General features: G+C 34.9%; 1 protein-coding gene across 1 annotated transcript in view; it reads right to left on the minus strand.

The window, feature by feature from the left end:
• Positions 1-844: 844 nt before the first annotated feature.
• The window catches only part of LOC105227099 (uncharacterized), a 401,109-nt gene continuing 378,840 nt past the window's right edge, over positions 845-23,113 (minus strand). The window contains exon 20 of the transcript XR_007423730.1: positions 845-1,015. The gene's annotated coding sequence lies outside the window, so the exon portion shown is untranslated. The remainder of the gene's footprint in view (positions 1,016-23,113) is intronic.

Below are 23,113 nucleotides of genomic sequence, written 5' to 3' on the forward strand. Positions count from 1 at the left end.
CACAATTCAAACTCCATTTGATTATTTCACTTTCCAGTACACAAATCCAGAAGCAATTAATATAACGAGATAAAACTTTGAATGAATAATGTGTTTAGCGTGTGCCACCATATGACCAAAAATGATTCTTGCAGTTGTAAGAGTATACAAGTTTCGGTTATACCGGAACTTAGATCTTTCTTACTTGCTATTGATGTATGGATTGTAAATATGTATATTATGATATCAATAAAATTGTTCGATTAGTTGGAAATGCTAGGCACAATAATTACAGTATTATTATTATTTAATAAAACTCACATAAACGTCAAAGCAGCACTTTTCAGCATTAAATAGCAAGTATGAGTGTGGACATGCATGGTGACTAAGCAATTATACAATCATTTACACAAATTAGAGTCTGCAAACCTCAACAATTTTAGTAGCAGTATGGGCCTTAAAGAAGTAGTAGTATACTGAAAACCTTTGTTAGCAATCTTGTTTAGCTTATTATACGACCGATAAATTGAAGGAATTAGGCTATGAACTAGTCACCCATATATAGTATTTGCCAGATTTGGCTTCCTTTCCTCACTCCAAATATGCAATAACATTTTCTTAAAACTTAAAATATATGTATGTACATGTGTCTAACTTTGCTTTCTTTCGGCTATAACCGCGTAAGCAGGGTCCACTCCAGTAAAAAAGAACTTTGCTACATTAATTCCTTCCGAAATTTAATAATAACTCCTCAGTTAAAATTGATAACAGACCCAATAATAGGAGTTATATTGCCCAAAGAGAGTTTTATAATATAGATTCACATATAAAAATATGCATTCATCTGTGCATATGATATACATAATACATAAGGGGTATTCTCTTGCTCTTGCAAGATTGCAGATTGCAAAAATACTACACCGAAATATACAAGGGCACGAGAGCACCCATTGCAGAATCTAGTGATATATGAGCGACTGATTCAGTCAATTTATTGTAAATGACTATTGTGCATGGCTATTGTGAATTGGCGCACCTTCTGCATACATTTTTAACAAAAAAACTCTAACAAAACTTTATAATTTAAATAGAAAATATAAAATCTAATTAAAATTTACCTTTCTCAACAATTTAACGACGTAATATGTCTTTATGTAAAATGGCAACTACAACAGGGTTGCAATTTTATTTATGCGTGACATTGCACGCAAATATACATGGGTTTTGGTCTGACATATTTCACAGCCCTTGCAAATATTTTTCTGCGTGTGTTTGTTGTTGTGCTGTTGTAAATTTGCAATGCTTGCACCGTGCACCGGGTTTTGCAAGAGCAAGAGAATACCCCTATACTATATGCGCATATATGTAGATGTGATATACGAGTAAAGTACTTTGAACTTTCAAATTTATATACACGGCGTTTGGTTATTCATAAAAAAAACTCTTAACTACAGAGCAATGGCCGAATTCACACTTACACAGTAATTAATTTGCATAGCTCAAGTAAAACGTTACTTCTTACTGTAATACATTTTATATTAAGCTATTGTTTTATAAACTGTTTTTGTTGTTTATATAGAGTGTATAACCTTCATTTCAAATAAAATACGGTAAAAGAAATTTAATTGCCAACAATTAAGCTTTTATATGTAGTTCCCATCTTCTATCGTATGGTGTTTAAAGTTAATTTTTCAGAACAGCTAGTTTTCATCTAGTCAATCATAGCTGAACACTGACTTTATGTGCCTCCAGAAAAGTAGTCCAGCGAAGTCAAATAAATTAACCTAGCTAAGTAATCGATAAAAGATTGGGAAGAATTTAGTATACCTTCCCAGGATTTCGGGAATAAAATGGGTATGGTCGGATAGAGGAGATTCTCCAGATCACGAATATATGGTTATAGCCGCAGGAAGCTTATAGTTTTCGAGTTATTCGCGTTTTAAGTTGAAAATTTGCAATATTTTAATTACATATTTTCGATATATAAAATTAATTTTGCACTTATATTTTTCACTTTTATATACACTAACACATCACTTATTAATTTGCACACATTTATTTTATATAATATAGTGCAAAAATAGCTTTTAATACACATTTAAATTATTGTTGAATTTGATTATTTAAGAATAACAAATGAATTACAAACTGTCATATAATCAGTGTTACCTTATCAACATCATTTGCTTCACTTCAAAAAAATAACCCTGGTCGGTCCAACACCAGGGTGTATCAGAATTTTTTCGCGTTGAACTCCTTTTTGCGTGGGCGGCCTTCGGCCGCGCTTCAAAAAAAATAACCCTGGTCGGTCCAACACCGGGTATATACATTTTTTTTTCTTCCGTAGAACTCATTTTTACATTGGTAGCCACTTAAATTTTTTATATATTTTTTTAATGTTTAGCAACGATTATGTTTCCTGTATTTAGGGTATAATATTTCTTTATACTTTTTTTTATTTTAGTTTGTAAAATATTTTACTATAGTAACACTGATTATTTGACACATTTATTTTTACAAATGATGTCGATTAGGTAACACTGATTATATGACAGTTTGTAATTCATTTGTTATTCTTAAATAATCAAATTCAACAATAATTTAAATGTGTATTAAAAGCTATTTTTGCACTATATTATATAAAATAAATGTGTGCAAATTAATAAGTGATGTGTTAGTGTATATAAAAGTGAAAAATATAAGTGCAAAATTAATTTTATATATCGAAAATATGTAATTAAAATATTGCAAATTTTCAACTTAAAACGCGAATAACTCGAAAACTATAAGCTTCCTGCGGCTATAACCATATATTCGTGATCTGGAGAATCTCCTCTATCCGACCATACCCATTTTATTCCCGAAATCCTGAGATGGTATACTAAAGCCGACCCAAAAGAATTGTTTTGAACCAAAAGTCGCGAAGTTCGTAGGTGTCCGTAATCGGACTACTGTTGCGCCCACAAAACGCCATTAATCGAAAACGTAAATAAAATACTGATAATTTTTGCATTAGGAATCAAATTATAGAGGGGCAACTGTGTTTTCAAAAGCCGAAAAGATTTTTCAGAAAAAAACGAAAAGTATTGTACATACATGGTATATGGGAGTGTAAATAGTATATGGAAGTTGGAGTAGTATATCTCGCCCATTGACCAATATTTTTAGTCAAAAGTGAACTATAGATAGTGGGGTAAACATATTCGGTACTTAGTGGCCTGAACGGTTTCGTTTGGATTTGGACAATTTTTGGTCATAAGCTGGCGAACTTTAAAAGAATTATTAGTGCAAAGTTTTAGTTCATTTTATCGATTGTTTCCTGATTTGTGTAATGGAAAGTAAAAGAAATAATTCGAATTTAAAATTGTGTTATTTGAGAAGTAGGCGGGGTTGTGTTCCGATTTCTCCCATTTTCCCATGTCATGGCAATATGAGAAGAATACCACGTACTAAGTTTAGTCGAAATTGGTCAGTCGGTTACCGAGATATGTGATTTCACCAAAAAGTGAACGGTGCTACGCACATCGTTCAATTTGCACACCACCTCCCAAAAAGCTCTCTCATACCATTTGGAAGGAAATTAAAATTTAATATTGTGCTGATCAGTTCTTGTAATTTTAGTGCTTAGGGGATATGTAGATTAAGCTTATCAGAGGACGGGACCACGCTCACATGTTAAAAAATGTATTAATTTAGTGCTTAGTTATGACACTTTGTAGGTTTTTGGTTAATGACGATTTGTGGCGTGACAGTGGTCCGATTGCGGCCATCCATCTTCTCGTATTTTTTTTTGTACTAAGAAACCACATACTAAGTTTTATCAAGATATCACACAATTTAAAGCTTTCAACTTTCCTCGTCATCCTGATCATTTATATATATGAATGTACATAACCCTATATCTATCTCGTTTAGATTTAGATATATGTACAACGATTAGGTGAACAAGACTATTATACTCTTGCAAGAGTATACAGTGTGTTTAGAAGTAAACAGCCTGAATCTTGCCCCACCTGGTGGCGCCATCTATATGTGGACTGATGCGTTAGAATCTGCTATCTTAATCGATTGTCCAGTGTGAATTTTATGACATTTCATCTATTGGAACTGCAGTTATTGCGTTTTAAGTGTCGGTGCGTTTGTGTTATCGGTGCGAAAAAGAGCTTCGAACAAAGACCCAACATTAAATTTTGTTTTAAAATTGGTAAAACTTTCACCGAAACGTTTCAATTGATGAAACAAGTTTATGGCCATGATTGCCTATCCCGTAGTAAAGTCCATGAGTGGTTTCAATGTTTTCAAAGTGATCGTGAAGACATAAATGACGATCAACATGTGGGCTAATCAAAATCCGTGATCACTGGAAATTCCATCGAAACTGTGCTTGAATTCAACAAAAATCAGTTGAAATCATCATAGAAATTCATGGAAATGGAATTGAACATCTCTAAAACATCGATTTATCGCATTTTGAAAAACATTTCGGCTTACGAAAGGTGTGAGCACGGTTTTTCCGCACAAACCAAACGACAAACCTGACGACCAAAAATTGCTCAGAATCCAACATTCGAAGGACATCATTAAAGAGGTCAAAAAGGAAAAAAAACTTTCTTTACAATATCGATATTGCTGACGAAACGTGGTCCTTCCTATATGATCCCGAAACGAAACGCCAGATTGCTGAATGGAAGGCACCGGACAAGCCGAAACCCAAAAAATCGTGCATGGAGAAGTCAAAAGTGAAGACAATGCTGATTTGTTTTAAAAGGCCATTTAAAAGGCTTGCACCGGCATACTGGCGGCCATATCGGCCAACGAGCTAAAATACTCGTTCGACATGCTTTTGGGCCGTACAAAAAGCTGTATTGAAGCAGTAGCAGAATATTTTAAATAAAATAAATTGATTTTACCAAAAAACTACTTGTTCTGTTTTTTTTTTTAAGTCCTGTTTACTTTGGAACACACCTTGTATCACATATTGCGGGAAGCTATATCGATCTCAAGTAAATTCGGCACATAAGGTTCTTCTACACACAAATAAAGAACCAATTAATGTAGCGGAATAAAACTTATCCCAAATAGTGCCTCTGCATTGTGTCATCTTATGATCGAACTTGTGCAAATCGAATCAAAACTGTTCAAGCTCTTAGTACCGAATATGTGGACCCCAATGCCTTTACTTAATTTTTTACCGAAAATATTGGTAAAAGTGTGATTTACTATATATAACTGTAATTCGGGGAGAATCCTTTTTTAATGATAGTATATCTGACTGTCAATACAATATAAAGATTTTCGGACTTCCGAGTGACTTTATGCCGCATATCATATCAGCAAAAAATAGTTAAACTATGTTCATAATTTTATAATCCTTAATTTATTCTGCAAAATCTATGTCGTCCACCTCAAAATAATTCCCTTTGGGCTAAATACTCTTGTGCCACCATTTTTTCCAGTCCTCAAAACAACTGTTAAAGTAAATTTCCGAAAAAACCTTACTGGCTGATCGCCAGTAATAATACGTTTAATGACATCCTGTTAGTCGGAAAGCAGACGTCAACGCGCTCTGTTTTTCGAAAAAAATTTGTGCTTTCACTTTTCTTAGGCTCATATGATCTTTAAAAATAGTTTTCATTGATCCTTCCAACAATGCCAGTAAGATCTCTGACAGTTAATCGTCGATTTTCAAGTACTAATTCCTTTATTATTGAAGGAAACGTGTTTTAATAATTTGTACCAATCAAAAACACTTGTTCGCGTCAAGCAAATATCACTGAAGGCCTTTTCCAACATTCTGAACCTTTCGGCACCAGCAAATTTGAATCCGAAACTTTAATGGAATTTCTTTGTTGAATAATTTCGCTCATTGTAGAAATTTCTAAAGGATCTTTATGTATTTCAGTAAAGCAAGCGTATACTAAACACTAAAGATTATTTTTATATGACATTTGGTACAGATGTCACCGACAGTCCTACCAACCTAAAAAAAAATGAATTAAAAAGTTTTGTTATATTTTTCCTTTTTTATATCGCACAATATGTGACTTATCTTAATGAAAATTCTAGAACGTGTTGTACTAATAACAAAGTATTTTTGTACCTAAAATGGATAAAATCATTACCACGGATAATAGTGTCTAATGACCACGATCACTTATTTGGATACGGTTGTTTGATTCTGCGTATTCCTACTTTATATATTCGATATGAGAAATCTATGATCGGGATTAGTTCTTTCAGTTTAACTATGAACTATTTAATACAATATTTAATTAAAGGTTCGATGATGTAGTATAGGGAATATAAATCAATTTTATATTTACTATACTAAATTTGATTAAACGATTTGATAAAACACACGCAAAGCACTCTTTGCAACTGTTTCAGGGCAATACAAAGAAGTTTCTGCGTCCTTTCATGGATACACTGGTGTACGCCAGTTGTATAGTTAGCGAAAAAGTCCACGTCAACCTTAACAACGTCAGGACTGTTGAATACGCTGAGACATCACGGGGTCAAATCTATCAAATTAAAAAATTACTACGCTGAGAAATAAATTTGGGTTTTCTTTTGTAAGCTAACTACTTATCAGACCGCCCCTCGTAAGTATTAATTTTCCATGCGAAAAGAATTTTAACATAAATGAATAATATTATAGTAAATGTTAAAAAAACCCGCTCGATACCAAACGAGGTTTCAGACAAGGCGACTCCCTATCGTGCGACTTCTTCAATCTGCTACTGGAGAAAATAATTCGACCTGCAGAACTTAATTGAGCAAGTACAATATTTTCTAAGAGTGTACAGCTGCTGGCGTATGCCGATGATATTGGACAAGGAAGCAAAGCAAATGGGTCTGGTATTGAACGAGGGCAAGACGAAATATCTCGTCATCAAACAAACAATCGTCGCGACTTGGCTCTCACGCCACTGTTGACAGTCATAACTTTGAAGTTGTAGATAGTTTCGTATATTAGGAACCAGTATAAACACCACCAACAATGTCAGCCTAGACATCCAACGCAGGATAACTCTTGTCAACAGGTGGTACTTCGGACTGAGTAGGCAATTGAGAAGCTAAGTCCTCTCTCGATAAACAAAAACCAAACTCTATAAGTCACTCATAATTCCCGTTCTGCTATATGGTGCAGAAACTTGGACGATGACAACAACTGATGAGTCGGCGTTGCGAGTTTTCGAGAGAAAAGTTCTGCAAAAGATTTATGATAAAGATAATTCAGCGAGTAAAAAGACAGCGGCTACGCTGGCTAGGTCATGTTGTCCGAATGGACGAAAACACTCCAGCTCTGAAAGTATTCGACGCAGTACCCGCCGGGGGAAGCATAGGAAAAGGAAGACCTCCACTCCGTTGAAGAACCAAGTGGAGAAGGACCTGGCTTCGCTTGGAATATCCAATTGGAACCACGTAGCGAAAAGAAGAAACGACTGGCGCGCTGTTGTTAACCGGCTATAATCGCGTAAGCGGTGTCTATACCAGTAAAGAAAAAGAAATGTCAAAAACACATATTAAGCAGTATATATTCGAGATATGCCATCTCTTAATATATATAAAACCTCAGATACCGAATATGAGAACCTTAGTGCATATGTCTGATTTTATACTGAAAATTTCAGCCGATCTGTGTGATACATATATGACTAAAATCCATACTGCATTTTTTTTCTTAGGCTAAACATTTCAATAATTGGATCAATAATACTCCTAGCCCTCAAACTTCTAACACAGTGATTCCCGAATTCCCAGTTGACTTTGCGATATTTAATGAGACTAAAACTATTTCTTTACCACTTAATCAAGTGTTTCCTTAACCATTAGCTCAATATAAATAAATTTGGTCTAAACCAAGCTCCTAATATATATTTCACAACACTTTTTAGCGTATCCAGATAGAAATTTTTCTTTTAGAAATACGTTAATGACATGTTATTTATCAAAAATATTAAAAATTAGAAACAAAATACATTGAGTAAATGAGCTTTACAAAATGAGCTTGAAATGTAAAATACTGACATGCGATGAAAAAATTATATTTTTTATTTTTTTAATTTTAATTGAAATTAATATTTTTCTTTACTTTTTTTATTGAAACACGAAGTTCAGTCGCGTTATTACTTTAAAAACAATAAAATCGGCCGCTTTTGTAAAGGGTGATTTTTTAAGAGCTTGATAACTTTTTTAAAAAAAAAAACGCATAAAATTTGCAAAATCTCATCGGTTCTTTATTTGAAACGTTAGATTGGTTCATGACATTTACTTTTTGAAGATAATTTCATTTAAATGTTGACCGCGGCTGCGTCTTAGGTGGTCCATTCGGAAAGTCCAATTTTGGGCAACTTTTTCGAGCATTTCGGCCGGAATAGCCCGAATTTCTTCGGAAATGTTGTCTTCCAAAGCTGGAATAGTTGCTGGCTTATTTCTGTAGACTTTAGAGTTGACGTAGCCCCACAAAAAATAGTCTAAAGGCGTTAAATCGCATGATCTTGGTGGCCAACTTACGGGTCCATTTCTTGAGATGAATTGTTGTCCGAAGTTTTCCCTCAAAATGGCCATAGAATCGCGAGCTGTGTGGCATGTAGCGCCATCTTGTTGAAACCACATGTCAACCAAGTTCAGTTCTTCCATTTTTGGCAACAAAAAGTTTGTTAGCATCGAACGATAGCGATCGCCATTCACCGTAACGTTGCGTCCAACAGCATCTTTGAAAAAATACGGTCCAATGATTCCACCAGCGTACAAACCACACACCAAACAGTGCATTTTTCGGGATGCATGGGCAGTTCTTGAACGGCTTCTGGTTGCTCTTCACCCCAAATGCGGCAATTTTGCTTATTTACGTAGCCATTCAACCAGAAATGAGCCTCATCGCTGAACAAAATTTGTCGATAAAAAAGAAAAGAACCGAACACTGATTTTGGTAATAAAATTCAATGATTTGCAAGCGTTGCTCGTTAGTAAGTCTATTCATGATGAAATGTCAAAGCATACTGAGCATCTTTCTCTTTGACACCATGTCTGAAATCCCACGTGATCTGTCAAATACTAATGCATGAAAATCCTAACCTCAAAAAAATCACCCGTTATAAGCACAGAAAAGCTAGTTTGTTTTTTACTCATTAAACGTAATAAATTAAAAATTATAATTATAAATAGATAATATAATTTAGTTTACTTGTGCTTACCAAAAACATTACAAGTAAGTGTCATTTTTCTTACATTCTTATGTCACTTTGTGAAAATGAACGAGACCGGACAACAACCACGCCTACTTCCCACAGAGCACAATTTAATTATTTCACTTTCTAACACACAAATCAAGAAGTAATTAATAGAAAAGGATAAAACTTTTCACGAATAATGTCTTTAGTGTGTGCCACCATATGACCAAAAATTGTTTAAATACAAAAAAAAAAACAACACCCTAGGTACTATCATTCAATGTGTGTGATATACTATTGAAATTCAGACAGAATCCTTTCCTGGCAGTAGTAATTCTGTGAATCAAAAATGGGTTGAATCAAGTCAATACTTTCCTGAACCACCAGAACTCCTCTTTAAGAACTAATTCAAATAAAATTATACACATGCACATTTTCCACAGGCTATAATTAAAACCATTATCATTGGTAAAGCTTTGTGTGAGCATATTTTATTCTGACTAATAATGGTGTCAACCTAACCTAACCTACGTACATATATTTCAAAGTTCGTCGTAAAGGAAGTATTTTCTGTGGTAATGAGAACATCTTTTCGTTCATAATATCACAGAGGTCTCATTTTCGGGCTTGTACATATGGTGTGTGGTTCTTGACTAGATGAAGAGGAATTGCTGCAAGATCGCGAACATTTTTTATGTGGTATGCGTAAGCATATATTGTTAAACAGTCGCCTGAACAGTTCAGCCGGTATCACTTTAACGTCATTAAAGAGGTGGATGAACGACTCGTAGGAGGCAAGTTTTCGATGACTTCACGACTTTCAATGAATTCTTTGTGCAACTCAAATACTTGTGTTCGTGATAAAGTAGACTTTCCAAAACAATTCTGAAAAATCTTCAACAATTCCGTAGCAGTCATTGCGTTGATGACTTTTCAATAAATGTTCAATTTTTTGCAGAGTAATAATCGCCAGGCAAACAACAGAGATCAAACCACAGAGATCAAACTTCTAACATATAAAATAATGCAAAAAAACAAATGTTATGGCTTCCTTCAGGACGCTAGCGGCAATACCGCAATCATCATCATGATTATAGCCCTAAGAAAATTGGAAATCGTTAGGACCAAAACAACGCCGTAACTAAGGAAATAATTTCATGATGAATATGCGTCCTTGATTAATTAAGGGGTTAGGGGTAGTCAGAGGCACGAAAAAATTAGTTTTCAGTATTTTTTTTGCTACTAAATCATGTTTTTTACAAAAGTAGTAATATGGCATTATTATAGGATAGTCAACACATGAAGTCACGAAAATTTGAAGAAAAAAATTTAATTTCCAAAGTGATAGTTGTTTGTGTTGACCCTGTTCCAAAAAAAGGTACTTGCGGTGACAAGCATAAGTCCTTGGAGATTCGTCTAAAAACAATCGGACAAAATAAATTAGTTTTATAAATAGATAATGCCGGGCCTGATCGAAGGATTTTATTTTTTTCTCAAAATTAACAAAATGGCGGCCTCAGGAAATTTTTTTCTAATTTTTGCGAAAAAATCAACAGTTAATTGGTCTGAAAAAATCGAAATTTTCGAAAAAATAGAAATCCTTCGATCAGGCCCGAGTTTATTATGTATTCTAAAAGCTGGATAAATTTCATTAAAATCTACTGAACGGTTTTCGAGTTACAGTTGTCACCGATTCAGAAACCGATTCACACTAGCGCTTTGAAGTGCCCGAGCTCTCTTTTTTTATTTCTCGAATAACTCAAAATCTAATTATCGGATCAACGTGAAAAGGAATATTTTTAAGATATTACATTTAACGAAAATGCAAAAAAAAATTTATTTTTTGAAAATTCTAACTACCCCTAACCCCTTAAAAGACTTCGAAAGTAAGGAAAACATAGCTTATAATTGATTATATAAACACTCACTTTTCTCTAATTCTCTCCTGGTTGTTTAGATCAGGATCTGATTATAATCACTTAAAGATAGAGAAACTGAATTTAGTAATAGGTTTCATTTCGGTTGGCTTTTTAAACTCTAGAAATTTTAAAATTAAAACCAGAAGAACATATGTGTATAAACTCTTATCGCTACTGAGCTGATTAGAATTGCTGCATTCTCAAAGGAGGTCTTTATTATATGTCCCTTTAATCAACATTTAACGCTGAATGAATAAATTTTATTTGGCTGCAACGGACCACTATATTGTTGCGGCCAAAATTCGCACCCGCCTCTGTGCAGCAAAAAACGCACGCCAACAAACACAAGGAAGTTTCGACGTCGAGAAGCTGCAATTACAACAGACAGCCGAACGATTTTCTACTCGGCTTGCACTCCTGCTCTCTGAGAGCACTCGTCAACAACTCGGTATAAGGGAACTGCATTTCGAACTCCTTACGTACAGCTGCAACCGAAACCATTGGTTTTCGGAAAGTGCAAAAGAACAGCTGGTACGACGAGGAGTGCCGAGTACCGAGAGCTGAAGAGGGAAGCGAGACGCATTTGCAGACAGAAGAAGAAAGAGGCGGAAATGCGTGACTACGAACAGCTCGATAAGCTGGCCGACAGGGGTAATGCTCGAAAATTCTACGAAAAGATACGTCGACTTACGGAAGGTTTCAAGACCGGAGCATACTCTTGTAGAACCCCCCAAGGTGATCTAGCCACCGATGCCCACAGCATACTTAAATTATGGAGGGAACACTTCTCCAGCCTGCTGAATGGCAGTGTACGCACAACACCAGGAGAAGGCGAACCCGATACCCCAATCGATGACGATGGAGCAGGCGTTCCATTGCCCGACCATGAAGAAGTTCGAATAGCAATTGCCCGACTGAAAAACAACAAAGCGGCAGGGGCCGATGGATTGCCGGCCGAGCTATTCAAATACGGCGGCGAAGAGCTGATAAGGTGCATGCATCAGCTTCTTTGCAAAATATGGTCGGACGAAAGTATGCCCAACGATTGCTATGCCCAATCCATAAAAAAGGAGACCCCACAATCTGCGCCAACTACCGTGGGATTAGCCTCCTCAACATCGCATATAAGGTTCTGTCGAGCGTATTGTGTGAAAGATTAAAGCCCACCGTCAACAAGCTGATTGGACCTTATCAGTGTGCCTTCAGACCTGGTAAATCAACAACCGACCAGATATTCACCATGCGCCAAATCTTGGAAAAGACCCGTGAAAGGAGAATCGACACTCACCACCTATTCGTCGATTTCAAAGCTGCTTTCGACAGCACGAAAAGGAGCTGCCTTTATGCCGCGATGTCTGAATTTGGTATCCCCGCAAAATTAATACGGCTGTGTAAACTGACGTTGAGCAACACGAAAAGCTCCGTCAGGATCGGGAAGGACCTCTCCGAGCCGTTCGATACCAAACGAGGTTTCAGACAAGGCGACTCCCTATCGTGCGACTTTTTCAATCTGCTGCTGGAGAAAATTATTCGAGCTGCAAAACTTAATCGAGCAGGTACAATCTTTTATAAGAGTGTACAGCTGCTGGCGTATGCCGATGATATTGATATCATCGGTCTCAACACCCGCGCCGTTAGTTCTGCTTTCTCCAGACTGAACAAGGAAGCAACGCAAATGGGTCTGGCAGTGAACGAGGGCAAGACGAAATATCTCCTGTCATCAAACAAACAGTCGTCGCACTCGCGACTTGGCTCCCACGTCACTGTTGACAGTCATAACTTTGAAGTTGTAGATAATTTCGACTATTTAGGAACCAGTATTAACACCACCAACAATGTCAGCCTGGAAATCAAACGCAGGATTACTCTTGCCAACAGGTGCTACTTCGGACTGAGTAGGCAATTGAAAAGTAAAGTCCTCTCTCGACGAACAAAAGCCAAACTCTATAAGTCGCTCATAATTCCCGTCCTGCTATTGGTGCAGAGGCTTGGACGATGATAACAACCGATGAGTCGACGTTGCGAGTTTTCGAGAGAAAAGTTCTGCGAAAGATTTATGGTCCTTTGCGCGTTGGCCACGGCGAATATCGCATTCGATGGAACGATGAGCTGTACGAGATATACGACGACATTGACATAGTTCAGCGAATTAAAAGACAGCGGCTATGCTGGCTAGGTCATGTTGTCCGGATGGATGAAAACACTCCAGCTCTGAAAGTATTCGACGCAGTACCCGCCGCGGGAAGCAGAGGAAGGGGAAGACCTCCACTCCGTTGGAAGGACCAAGTGGAGAAGGACCTGGCTTCGCTTGGAATATCCAATTGGCGCCACGTAGCGAAGAGAAGAAACGACTGGCGCGCTATTGTTGACTCGGCTATAATCGCGTAAGCGGTGTCTACGCCAGTAAAGAAGAAGAAGAATAAATTTTATATTATTTAACCTTTCATCGGCAATTGTTTAAATTAACGGTATCTTCCGGTTACTGTAAACGCATAAATATTCCACATTTCCATACTGCCTCAGGAACGTAACAAAATCTGAAGAGCACAAATTAATTTTTCCAAGAAACATATCTTCGTCTAAAAAGTACTAATATGTATAGTACTACCAGACAGTAGGTATTACCAAATAGTACTGCTACTGACTTATATAAAATATAAGTGATATTGTACGAAATTTCAGAGTTATCGAAGGTCTAAGAGACAGAAGTATAACTTTTCTTGTTAGTGTAAAAATGAGCAAGTCTGCAAATTGTAACTGGTTATTTTTATGGTATGTTCATCCTATTATATCAGACTCACATTTATGTTGCTATCGTATCTTCTACTATCTATCTGTGTGAATTTGTCATAAATAATGAGCATGTGAACATTGAAATATGTCTCATTTAAACAAATTAGTTGACGTGCTTTTTATACACAAATTAAACGATCTCATCATCAACGACCGATGATCATGAGTGTCTCTAATATGATTATAAACAACATGTAAGGAATAGCTAAGTTCGGGTACAACCGAACCTTTTATACTCTTGCAACTTGGAAACCTCAATTCCAGGGAAATACCATAAGGTGTAAAACGTCAACCAGAGGATCAGAATTCAAGCAATTTTATATATACATTTATGTGCTATATATAACTCGTACACTGATCGACATATATAGCATAAGTTTTGTTAAAAAAACGAAAATCATTTAAGTGGTATATAGGATTCGGTAGTATGCCACATACTAAAAAATCACCAATCATATGGAGTAAAGTCAGCCGGATGCTCAAAATCCTGGTACTAGTTACATATATGGGGGGTAGGTTAAGTTTTGTTTATTTTAGGCACAAGATATATTTAGGGGTTTCAGATAGTCTCATAAAGTTATAAGTTATAACGATCCGAAAACATAGCGTTCAGAGTTGTATTTGCGTAAAGTTATTTTAGTATGCAATCCAACAACAAATTTTTTTAACTAGTATGCAAATTTATGATTTTACGATTCTTTATGACACCTTGTGAGTACCCTAATTGTTGTGATTAAAAACGCTTTCTCATTTTCATTGGGATAACTCTCATATTAGTCCATACATGCGGTAAAAAGTCACTCGAAAGTTCGAACATCTCTATATTAGGTACATATATGGTGGCTAAGAGAAGTGTTGACCCGATTTAACCTATTTTTGACATACAGACATACCATTGTAAGAGATGTGTTATCCCATTAGTTATATATGGAATATATCACACATTGACCGACATTTTCGATCAAAAATCAACTATAGGTACTCGGGTCCAAATATTCGGTATCTTGGGGCTTGAACATTTTCGGTTTGATTTGAACAATTTTCAATAATGAGATGGCATACTCTAAAGGCATTATTTGTTCAAAATTTTGTCTCCTTATACAAATTGCTTCTTGATTTGTATACTAGAAAGTGAAATAATCAAGTGGAATTTAAACTTGTGCTCTGTGGGAAGTAAGCGTGGTTTCGTCTATTTTCGTACTATGACATAGGAATATAAGAGGATATAGTAGTTTAGGAGACAAGTATATTCTTTACACAATTTGTTTCCCTCAGATGCCCCTTGCTTCTGCGACCCTCTGTGCCAAATTAGAGTTTTATATCTTATTTTAGTGCTTAATTATGGCCCTTACACACATTTTCGGATATTGGCGTTTTATGAGCGTGGTAGTAAGCCGATTACGCCCATCTACGACTTCGTAATTTTTTGTACTAAGATACCTGCATACCAAGTTTCATCAAGATATCTCAATTTTTACTCAAGTTATAGCATGTACAGACGGACGGACGAAAGGACGTACAGACAGCCAGTCACCCGGATTTCAACTTTTTTCGTCATCCTGATCAATTCTATATATACATATACATAACCATATATCTAACTCCATTAGATTTATGTGATACATACAACTGTTGGGTGAAAACAAAACTATTATACTCTGTAGCAACAGGTTGCAAGAGTATAAAAATTATAGAAAGGCAAGATTTTCATAGTTTTCACTTCTATCATTCTTAGTTATGAAGCTTTTTCTCTGGGAAGCTTTTTTGAGCAATTTAAGGTTTAATATTTTAACTTACATAGGAATGCTAACAATATTTCAGACTCTTTATCCACTTATGAAACACCAGAACCTCACTTACACGCTTTATTTGCAATAAAATTGGATATATTCGTCAAACTGATTACACAAAGCAGAGTTGTTGTCAACGTCACTCAGTTGATCAAGACAAATTTCTCACACACCTGAAATTTTGCTCAACCGGAAGAAAGCAAAGATACGGTTCAGCAAGATACAGGCGCGAATGAAAAATGTCGGCGTCAAAATAGGAATATCAGATATTGGCAAACATATTTATTCTAATGAAAAATTTAACTTTAAAAACATAAAGGTATCCTTCCAACTAATTTAATTTCGGCCACTACCGCACAAGTCAACGATTTTGAGGTAACTGGTGAACACTATTTTACCGCGACTGGAGCCGTTGGCTACCGCACGGAAAGTAACGCATGCTCATCTGCTCGACAACCTGGTCTACCGACTTAGTGAAAATAGAAATTAGAATTAGATTTAACAAATAAAAAGCAGATGACCCACCCAACTACGAGCAACAAAACCATTGACGGGCCACCACAGAAATAAGCGCACAGCAATATAAAACATTATGTGTCGCAATCGAAGCGTTAAAGGCGAGGCTGACGAGAATATTGTTAGATAGTTTGCTGTAAGGACAGATAAACGGAAAATATTCAGTAACGGCGCATGCTTTGTGGCAACAACGGATGTACCTCATGGTGTTTGTCAGACACTCACCCACTACGAGAACATACTTATACATATATGTACACATTCATACATTACCTTAAATATATAATATATAGCTCAGTTTTTTATATTTTATCAAGCCACACTATTTAAAGGGCTTAGTGGATAGATTTCTCGAAAGGAATGTTGACGTCACTATTTGCAACCGGTGCCACTTTCAGCGGCTGCATACACTTTTTGTAAGAGGCTAGCAAAATGCTACATTTAAGACACCCAGCGAAACAACCTCATTAACACTGGCGGTATAAAAATCCCACCTAGTGTTTCCTTTGATATTATTATAATTATATCATCTTGAAATACATATGTATAAGACATACTAACATAAGTACGTATGTATGCGAAAGATTTTAGCCAAACTATCCCCTAGAATGAACATTTAAATGTTATTAGAGTCATAACACACCTTGTTAAGGCCAATCCCTAAAAACTGATACAGCAACGAGTGGCAAAATATACGATGACGCTATCGCCAGCAGACATACGAGTATATACTATACACGTGTGTGTTAGTGGTAAGGAAGGAAAGTGCTTCCTAGCACACCTAAACGCGTGCCCCGCTCATGCCGCATTCGCATGCGTGTCCTTACATTTGCGCTGAATAATAAAAAACCTCTACGCATACCACACCCTCATTGTGTGTAAACATGTTTATATGAACTCCGTTTAGACGGTCATCCCCTACAGACTAACTTTTGGATTTTTTTCATTTTTTAAAGAATTAACTGAATATACCATTTACAAACGAGATTACTTATGTACAGCTCATATAATTTTTCACGTTATGTGACAACACCTTTTATTCCATTAATCCATTAAAGGGAAAGTTTCAAATCATACTACGTAAAGCTGCATCAAAAACAAAACGATAAACAAATTCATTATAAAAGTGGAACTGAATTGAAAAAAAAGCCAGTATTGTACATACTACTTTACACACATATGTATATATTCTTATATAATATCAAATATATAGTACATAATCACAAAACGCTAACAGCGGCGTATAGCCAATTGGAACTGAGATTGGCATCACTTACTCAACCATACAATCATTTGTCACCGCCAAACTGTCCTATTAATTGCTATTACATCACAGTTAAAATGACTAAATGCAAGGTAATCAGATATGTGCGTATAAGTGTGTACATCAGTTACTCAGTTCAAAAATCTGTAGCACCACTTTTATCAGACACACAGTTTTAATGTAAAAGCACAAAAACAATTTACAACAAGTAAGGGAGAGCTACATAAGTTCGGATGTTATCAAGCATTTTATACTCTTGTAACTTTGAAGAATTAAAGCCAGGGAAGTACATTCCAGTACATTAGGCTTGTTAGTTAAATAGACTCTAGGACGAGTTTTCAGCCGAATTTTTCTAAGCACAAAGATGCACCGTTATTAGAAAAACACGTTCTATCAATTTTATTAAGATAACTCACATTTCGGTATAAAGTGAGCCGGAAGTTAGAAACTTTTTCTATTAGGTATATGGAACAAGGAGAAGTATTGACCCGATTGAACCTATTTATACTACACAAGCATACTACTATCAGGATTCTCTATAAATTTTTTAATTTATATATCCACACATTGCCCAATATTTTCAGTAAAAAGTCAGCTATAAGCACTGGGTCCACATATTCAGTACCTAGTTTTGCTTCTATTTTGGCAAATTTTAGACATAAGGTGGTACTCCTTAAAGGTACAATTCGTGCAATGTTTTATCCAAATATATTAATTGATTCTTGATTTATATGGAATTTAAAAATTCGCTACATGGAAAGTTGGCGTGTCTGTATTCCGATTTCATCCATGTTCACACTGTCGGTAGGAGTTCCTATAATATTTTTGCTAGACGAATTTAGTTGTTGTGACTTTAGTGTTTTAGGAGATATACACATTAAACCTATTAGAGGGCTAGTGTTGAAGTACTCTTTCAGTTAATGCCGTTTTGTGGCCTTGCAGTGGTCCGATTACGCCCATCTCGTTCTAACTTTTTTACCAGGGAACATGCGTACCAAGTTTCATCAAGATATCTCTTTTTTTATTTAAGTTTCAGCTTGCAAGGATGGACGGTTAGAGAGTCACCCGGATTTCAATTCGTCTTTTCATTTTGATCATTTATACACATACATATACTGGGTTGTCAAAAAAGGCGCTGAAAGCGCGTAGTTCTAGTTTTATTCGTCGCATCGGGTCATGCTATACCTTTTTGGAAAGCTCATTTCACGCGCTAACACGTGTTTTATTGATTGTCGTTTCTTTAAGTCGTTCGGTGAGTTATAGCGTCCAAACATGGAGCAAAATAAAGAGAAAATACGGCATATTTTACAGTACTACTACGATAAAGCCAAAAATGCATCTCAAGCCGCCAGTAAAAATTGTGCAGTTTATGGACCCGATACAGCTTCCATTTCCACTGCACAACGATGGTTTCAACGTTTTCGTTCTGGTGTAGAGGTGGTCGGAGATGCGCCAGGCTCCGGAAGGCCTGTCGTCGAAAATTGCGATAAAATCGCTGAATTGGTCGAAAGAGACCGGCATAGTAGTCATTAAACCGTTATAAACCATTTGAAGAAGCTTGGATTCACTAATAAGCTCGATGTATGGGTGCCACACGAATTGATTCAATAAAAATACCGCAAGACTTTTTTGACAACCCAATATGTCCCATAGGTGAAAAAAATTGTATAAACTGTAGCAAAAAGTTGCAAAAGTATAGGATTTTTGAATAGGGTACTATAAAAGTAGACCGATAAGGACAGCACACGACGTCATATTTTCTCCCGCTCTTTCAACAATTGTCTTCAGAAAGGTTTGCCATTTCATCCTGAAAAGATTTACGATCCAACAACGAATCGAAAGCGGATTTTTCAATAAGAGCGCTACAAAATAAAACCAAAACGGTTTTTGATATCAATGTGATATCCTGTGAAAGTACATTCGTACCGTCGAAAATTGGAATCAGTGTCTGGACTTCTGCAGACGTGCCCGTGATGGTCGTGCGTATGAAATCACGTTCCATACATAATGACATCGAATGCACTTTTACAGGAATAAATAATTTCATTGATATTCTAAACCGTTTTCGCTTTATTTTGTAGCGCTCTTATTGAAAAATCCGTTATAAAAATCCTCGTAAGTTCATATATTCACATACAACTATCAACACTAACTAATGTAATAATCACAATAAAATGTGGCAGAACTTCTTATGAATCTTTTCACCCAAGAGATGTTTAACCGAGCTTTTTCCTACAATAATTATATTTAGAAATGAAATGCGTATTTATGTAAAAAAATCACAATCACAAGATTGACACAGCCACAAAATGCCGTTAATTAAAAATTTATAAAAAACAATAAGTAAGCCGCAAATTAAAATATAAAAGTGTAATTTGACACAGAGAATAAATAAGAAGAATCAATTAACTTTCTACATGATCCAGAAGGGCTTTCTGCGAACCGTTGTCAAAGTTGGCGTGCCACTGTACGCCGATAATTAAAATCCAATTTATCCGGAACAGGTGAGTACTTCTCCTAACTTCCATGTAGCTAATATAAGGCTTTTCAAATATCCGGTTGAATTTACATATACCGAATATAGAAAATATTTTAGAAAAATTAAGTGAACGTGTAATATTTAACATACTATTGCTAAATGCCGAAATTCCCTAGCACCAATATACCAGATCTAGTGATTCTCAACTTTTATTCTGACTTTAAATATTTTATGTTTGTCAATATATACAATAATATACATATACATTATGCAATTCGTCTAAACCTTGGTCCAGGTGCTTGATATGAATATATCATTCATATAATGTATACCCAATAAATTAGGTCCATTTGGTTGAATTTATATTAAAAAAATATGTTTATTTTATTAGAGTTAAGGGGGATTTTAAATTTAAAGAATGTGGTATCTGAACTTCAGGACTATTGGTGTAAAATTGATGTTGACATACATAAGTGTTTTCATAACTGTGCAAGAACAAAACTTTAAAACGTTTCCTCACATCTCCCATTTTCAAAGTCGGTATCCTTTCTTACTTCAAAATTATCGAGTTTTGATCACTATTTTTTATATATAACTTACGAAATTTGTTCAAGTTTGTTAAAATATTTTAATTTACAAACCGACTTTTTGATTATTATTACTTTTTTTTGAAAAATTATCGTATTTTGATCACTATTTTTTATATCGTCACCTGAAATGCAAAATAACGTAACAACATTTTTAGAAATTTACAGTGTCATGAATGAAACACGGAATAAAATGGAACATGAGTGAAACAAAATATTAATATTGGTTAAAACTGGTTTATATATGACCGCAGAACCAGAAAATGTTGAACATATTTAATATTATGTATATAATTTGAAGTAGTGAAGCGTAATCAATAAGACACTCAATTTCGAATTTTTTGATGATATGTTATTTTGCATTTCAGGTGACGATATATAACTTACGAAATTTGTTCAAGTTTTTCAAAATATTTTAATTTACAAACCGACTTTTTGATTATAATCACTGGATCACAAATTTGAATTTGTTTTTTGTTCCACGGATCCCACTATCCAATTTGTATATGAAATGGCTCGCTGATTTCGAAAATCGAGTTAATTTTTTTTTTATGGATACGTTTTTGAGATATTTGCAATTTACCGTTATTCGACAAAAAAAAAAGGTGTCTTCATTTAATCATGTATATCTCACTGACCAGTTGAGCAATCTTACTGCAAATTATAGAAAATAAAAGTGAATGAAATTTCCTAAAAATATTGTCTACTTCATTTTTCCATAGGCCTTATAATTTCTGAGAAATTGATTAATAACTTCGTGTTTTTAAATTTTTTTATGAAAAAATTAAAAAAAAATAAACTTTGGCAAGGAAAAAATTTTAAAACAAAAGATATTTTTAAATTTTTATTTTATTTTATATGAAGTCCTGTTTCTTTATAAAAAACTAAACTACCAACGAACAAAATCCATGGATAAATAGGAAAGTTGTACATGATCAAAGAAATATATCCAAGTCGCGCAAAGTCAATGTGTTCGTATGGAAAGAAAAGTTACTGCTGAAGTTTATTTAAATATTTTAAAGGAGCACGCCATCCCCGAAGGTCACTGATTAATTGAGCCGGATATCCTTCTTCAACAGGACAACGCGCCTATTCATACTGCAAAAATCATCACAGAACATCTACAAAATGAAAATGTGAGTGTATTGAAATGGCCTCCTCAAAGCCCTGACTTGTTATCAATTGAAAAAGCCTGGGTAGTCCTTACGATGCGTATAACAGAGGAGAACCCCTAAAACCTGGTTGATTTGAAGAACTGCATCTATAGCATTTGGAATAATTTTCCTCAAAATTATTGTTTGAAGCTTGCCAACTTCATGAAATAACGATTGGGTCAACTAGCAAGACTTAATTATGGACATTGTAGATATTAAACAATTTGATAACTTATTTTTTCTACATGCAATTTACCGTATGTGTGTATGTTTTCCTTTTATAAAAGCAATGAACTTCTCTTTTGTTTTAAAATGACTTTAATTAGATACTTTGAAATATGGTCTCAATAAAAAAATAATACTTAGTTTGAAAAATATAAACTTTTAAATTTTACTCACATCGCTGATTTATATTTCACTTTGATAACTTACTTTTTCATAATATCTGTAAGGCTCGCCGGTTCCAGTTTATAATTACAATATAAGAAACCGTGAGCTATTTTTAAAAATAAAATGAGTAAACGTACGCGAGAATTTGAGTGTACCAACGATCCGGATATGTTCTGTTACATATGCGGTGAATATACTCTTGTACGACATCGGAGGCAGTTTAGAGATTCGATCCAATCTATATATTCAAAATATTTTGGTATTGAGCCTAAAAATATTGATAAATTATATAAAATTTTATAATTTACTTATTTACATTTTTTTTTTCTCCAGGCGTAAATATGTCTCTAAAAATTCATTTTCTGCATTCCCATTTAAGTTTTTTTCCGGCAAATCTCGGAGACGAAAGTGACGAGCATGGCGAAAGGTTTCACCAGCAAATGAAATTAATTGAGAATCGATACCAAGGTTTCTGGGACGTCGGTATGATGGGTGACTACTGTTGGTTTCTCATAAGAGAAACCGATCCTAAACTAAATAAACGACAAAACAAAACACATAATCATTTCGACTATAATGTAAGAACATCAACTTAAGACAAAAATAACACATTGTTTTAATATATATTACTAATATATAAATAAATGAGTTTATAAAAACTAAAAACGACATGAAAATTGACTTTTTACTTAACAAAAACAGCGCCCACCCCTACTTTACACACTACATACGCATATACGAATACATTGACTTTGCGCGACTTGGATATATTTCTTTGATCATGTACAACTTTCCTATTTATCCATGGATTTTGTTCGTTGGTAGTTTAGTTTTTTATAAAGAAACAGGACTTCATATAAAATAAAATAAAAATTTAAAAATATCTTTTGTTTTAAAATTTTTTCCTTGCCAAAGTTTATTTTTTTTTAATTTTTTCATAAAAAAATTTAAAAACACGAAGTTATTAATCAATTTCTCAGAAATTATAAGGCCTATGGAAAAATGAAGTAGACAATATTTTTAGGAAATTTCATTCACTTTTATTTTCTATAATTTGCAGTAAGAT

The sequence above is a fragment of the Bactrocera dorsalis genome, chromosome 1 (genome assembly GCF_023373825.1).
Source record: "Bactrocera dorsalis isolate Fly_Bdor chromosome 1, ASM2337382v1, whole genome shotgun sequence".
NCBI classification, from domain to species: domain Eukaryota; kingdom Metazoa; phylum Arthropoda; class Insecta; order Diptera; family Tephritidae; genus Bactrocera; species Bactrocera dorsalis.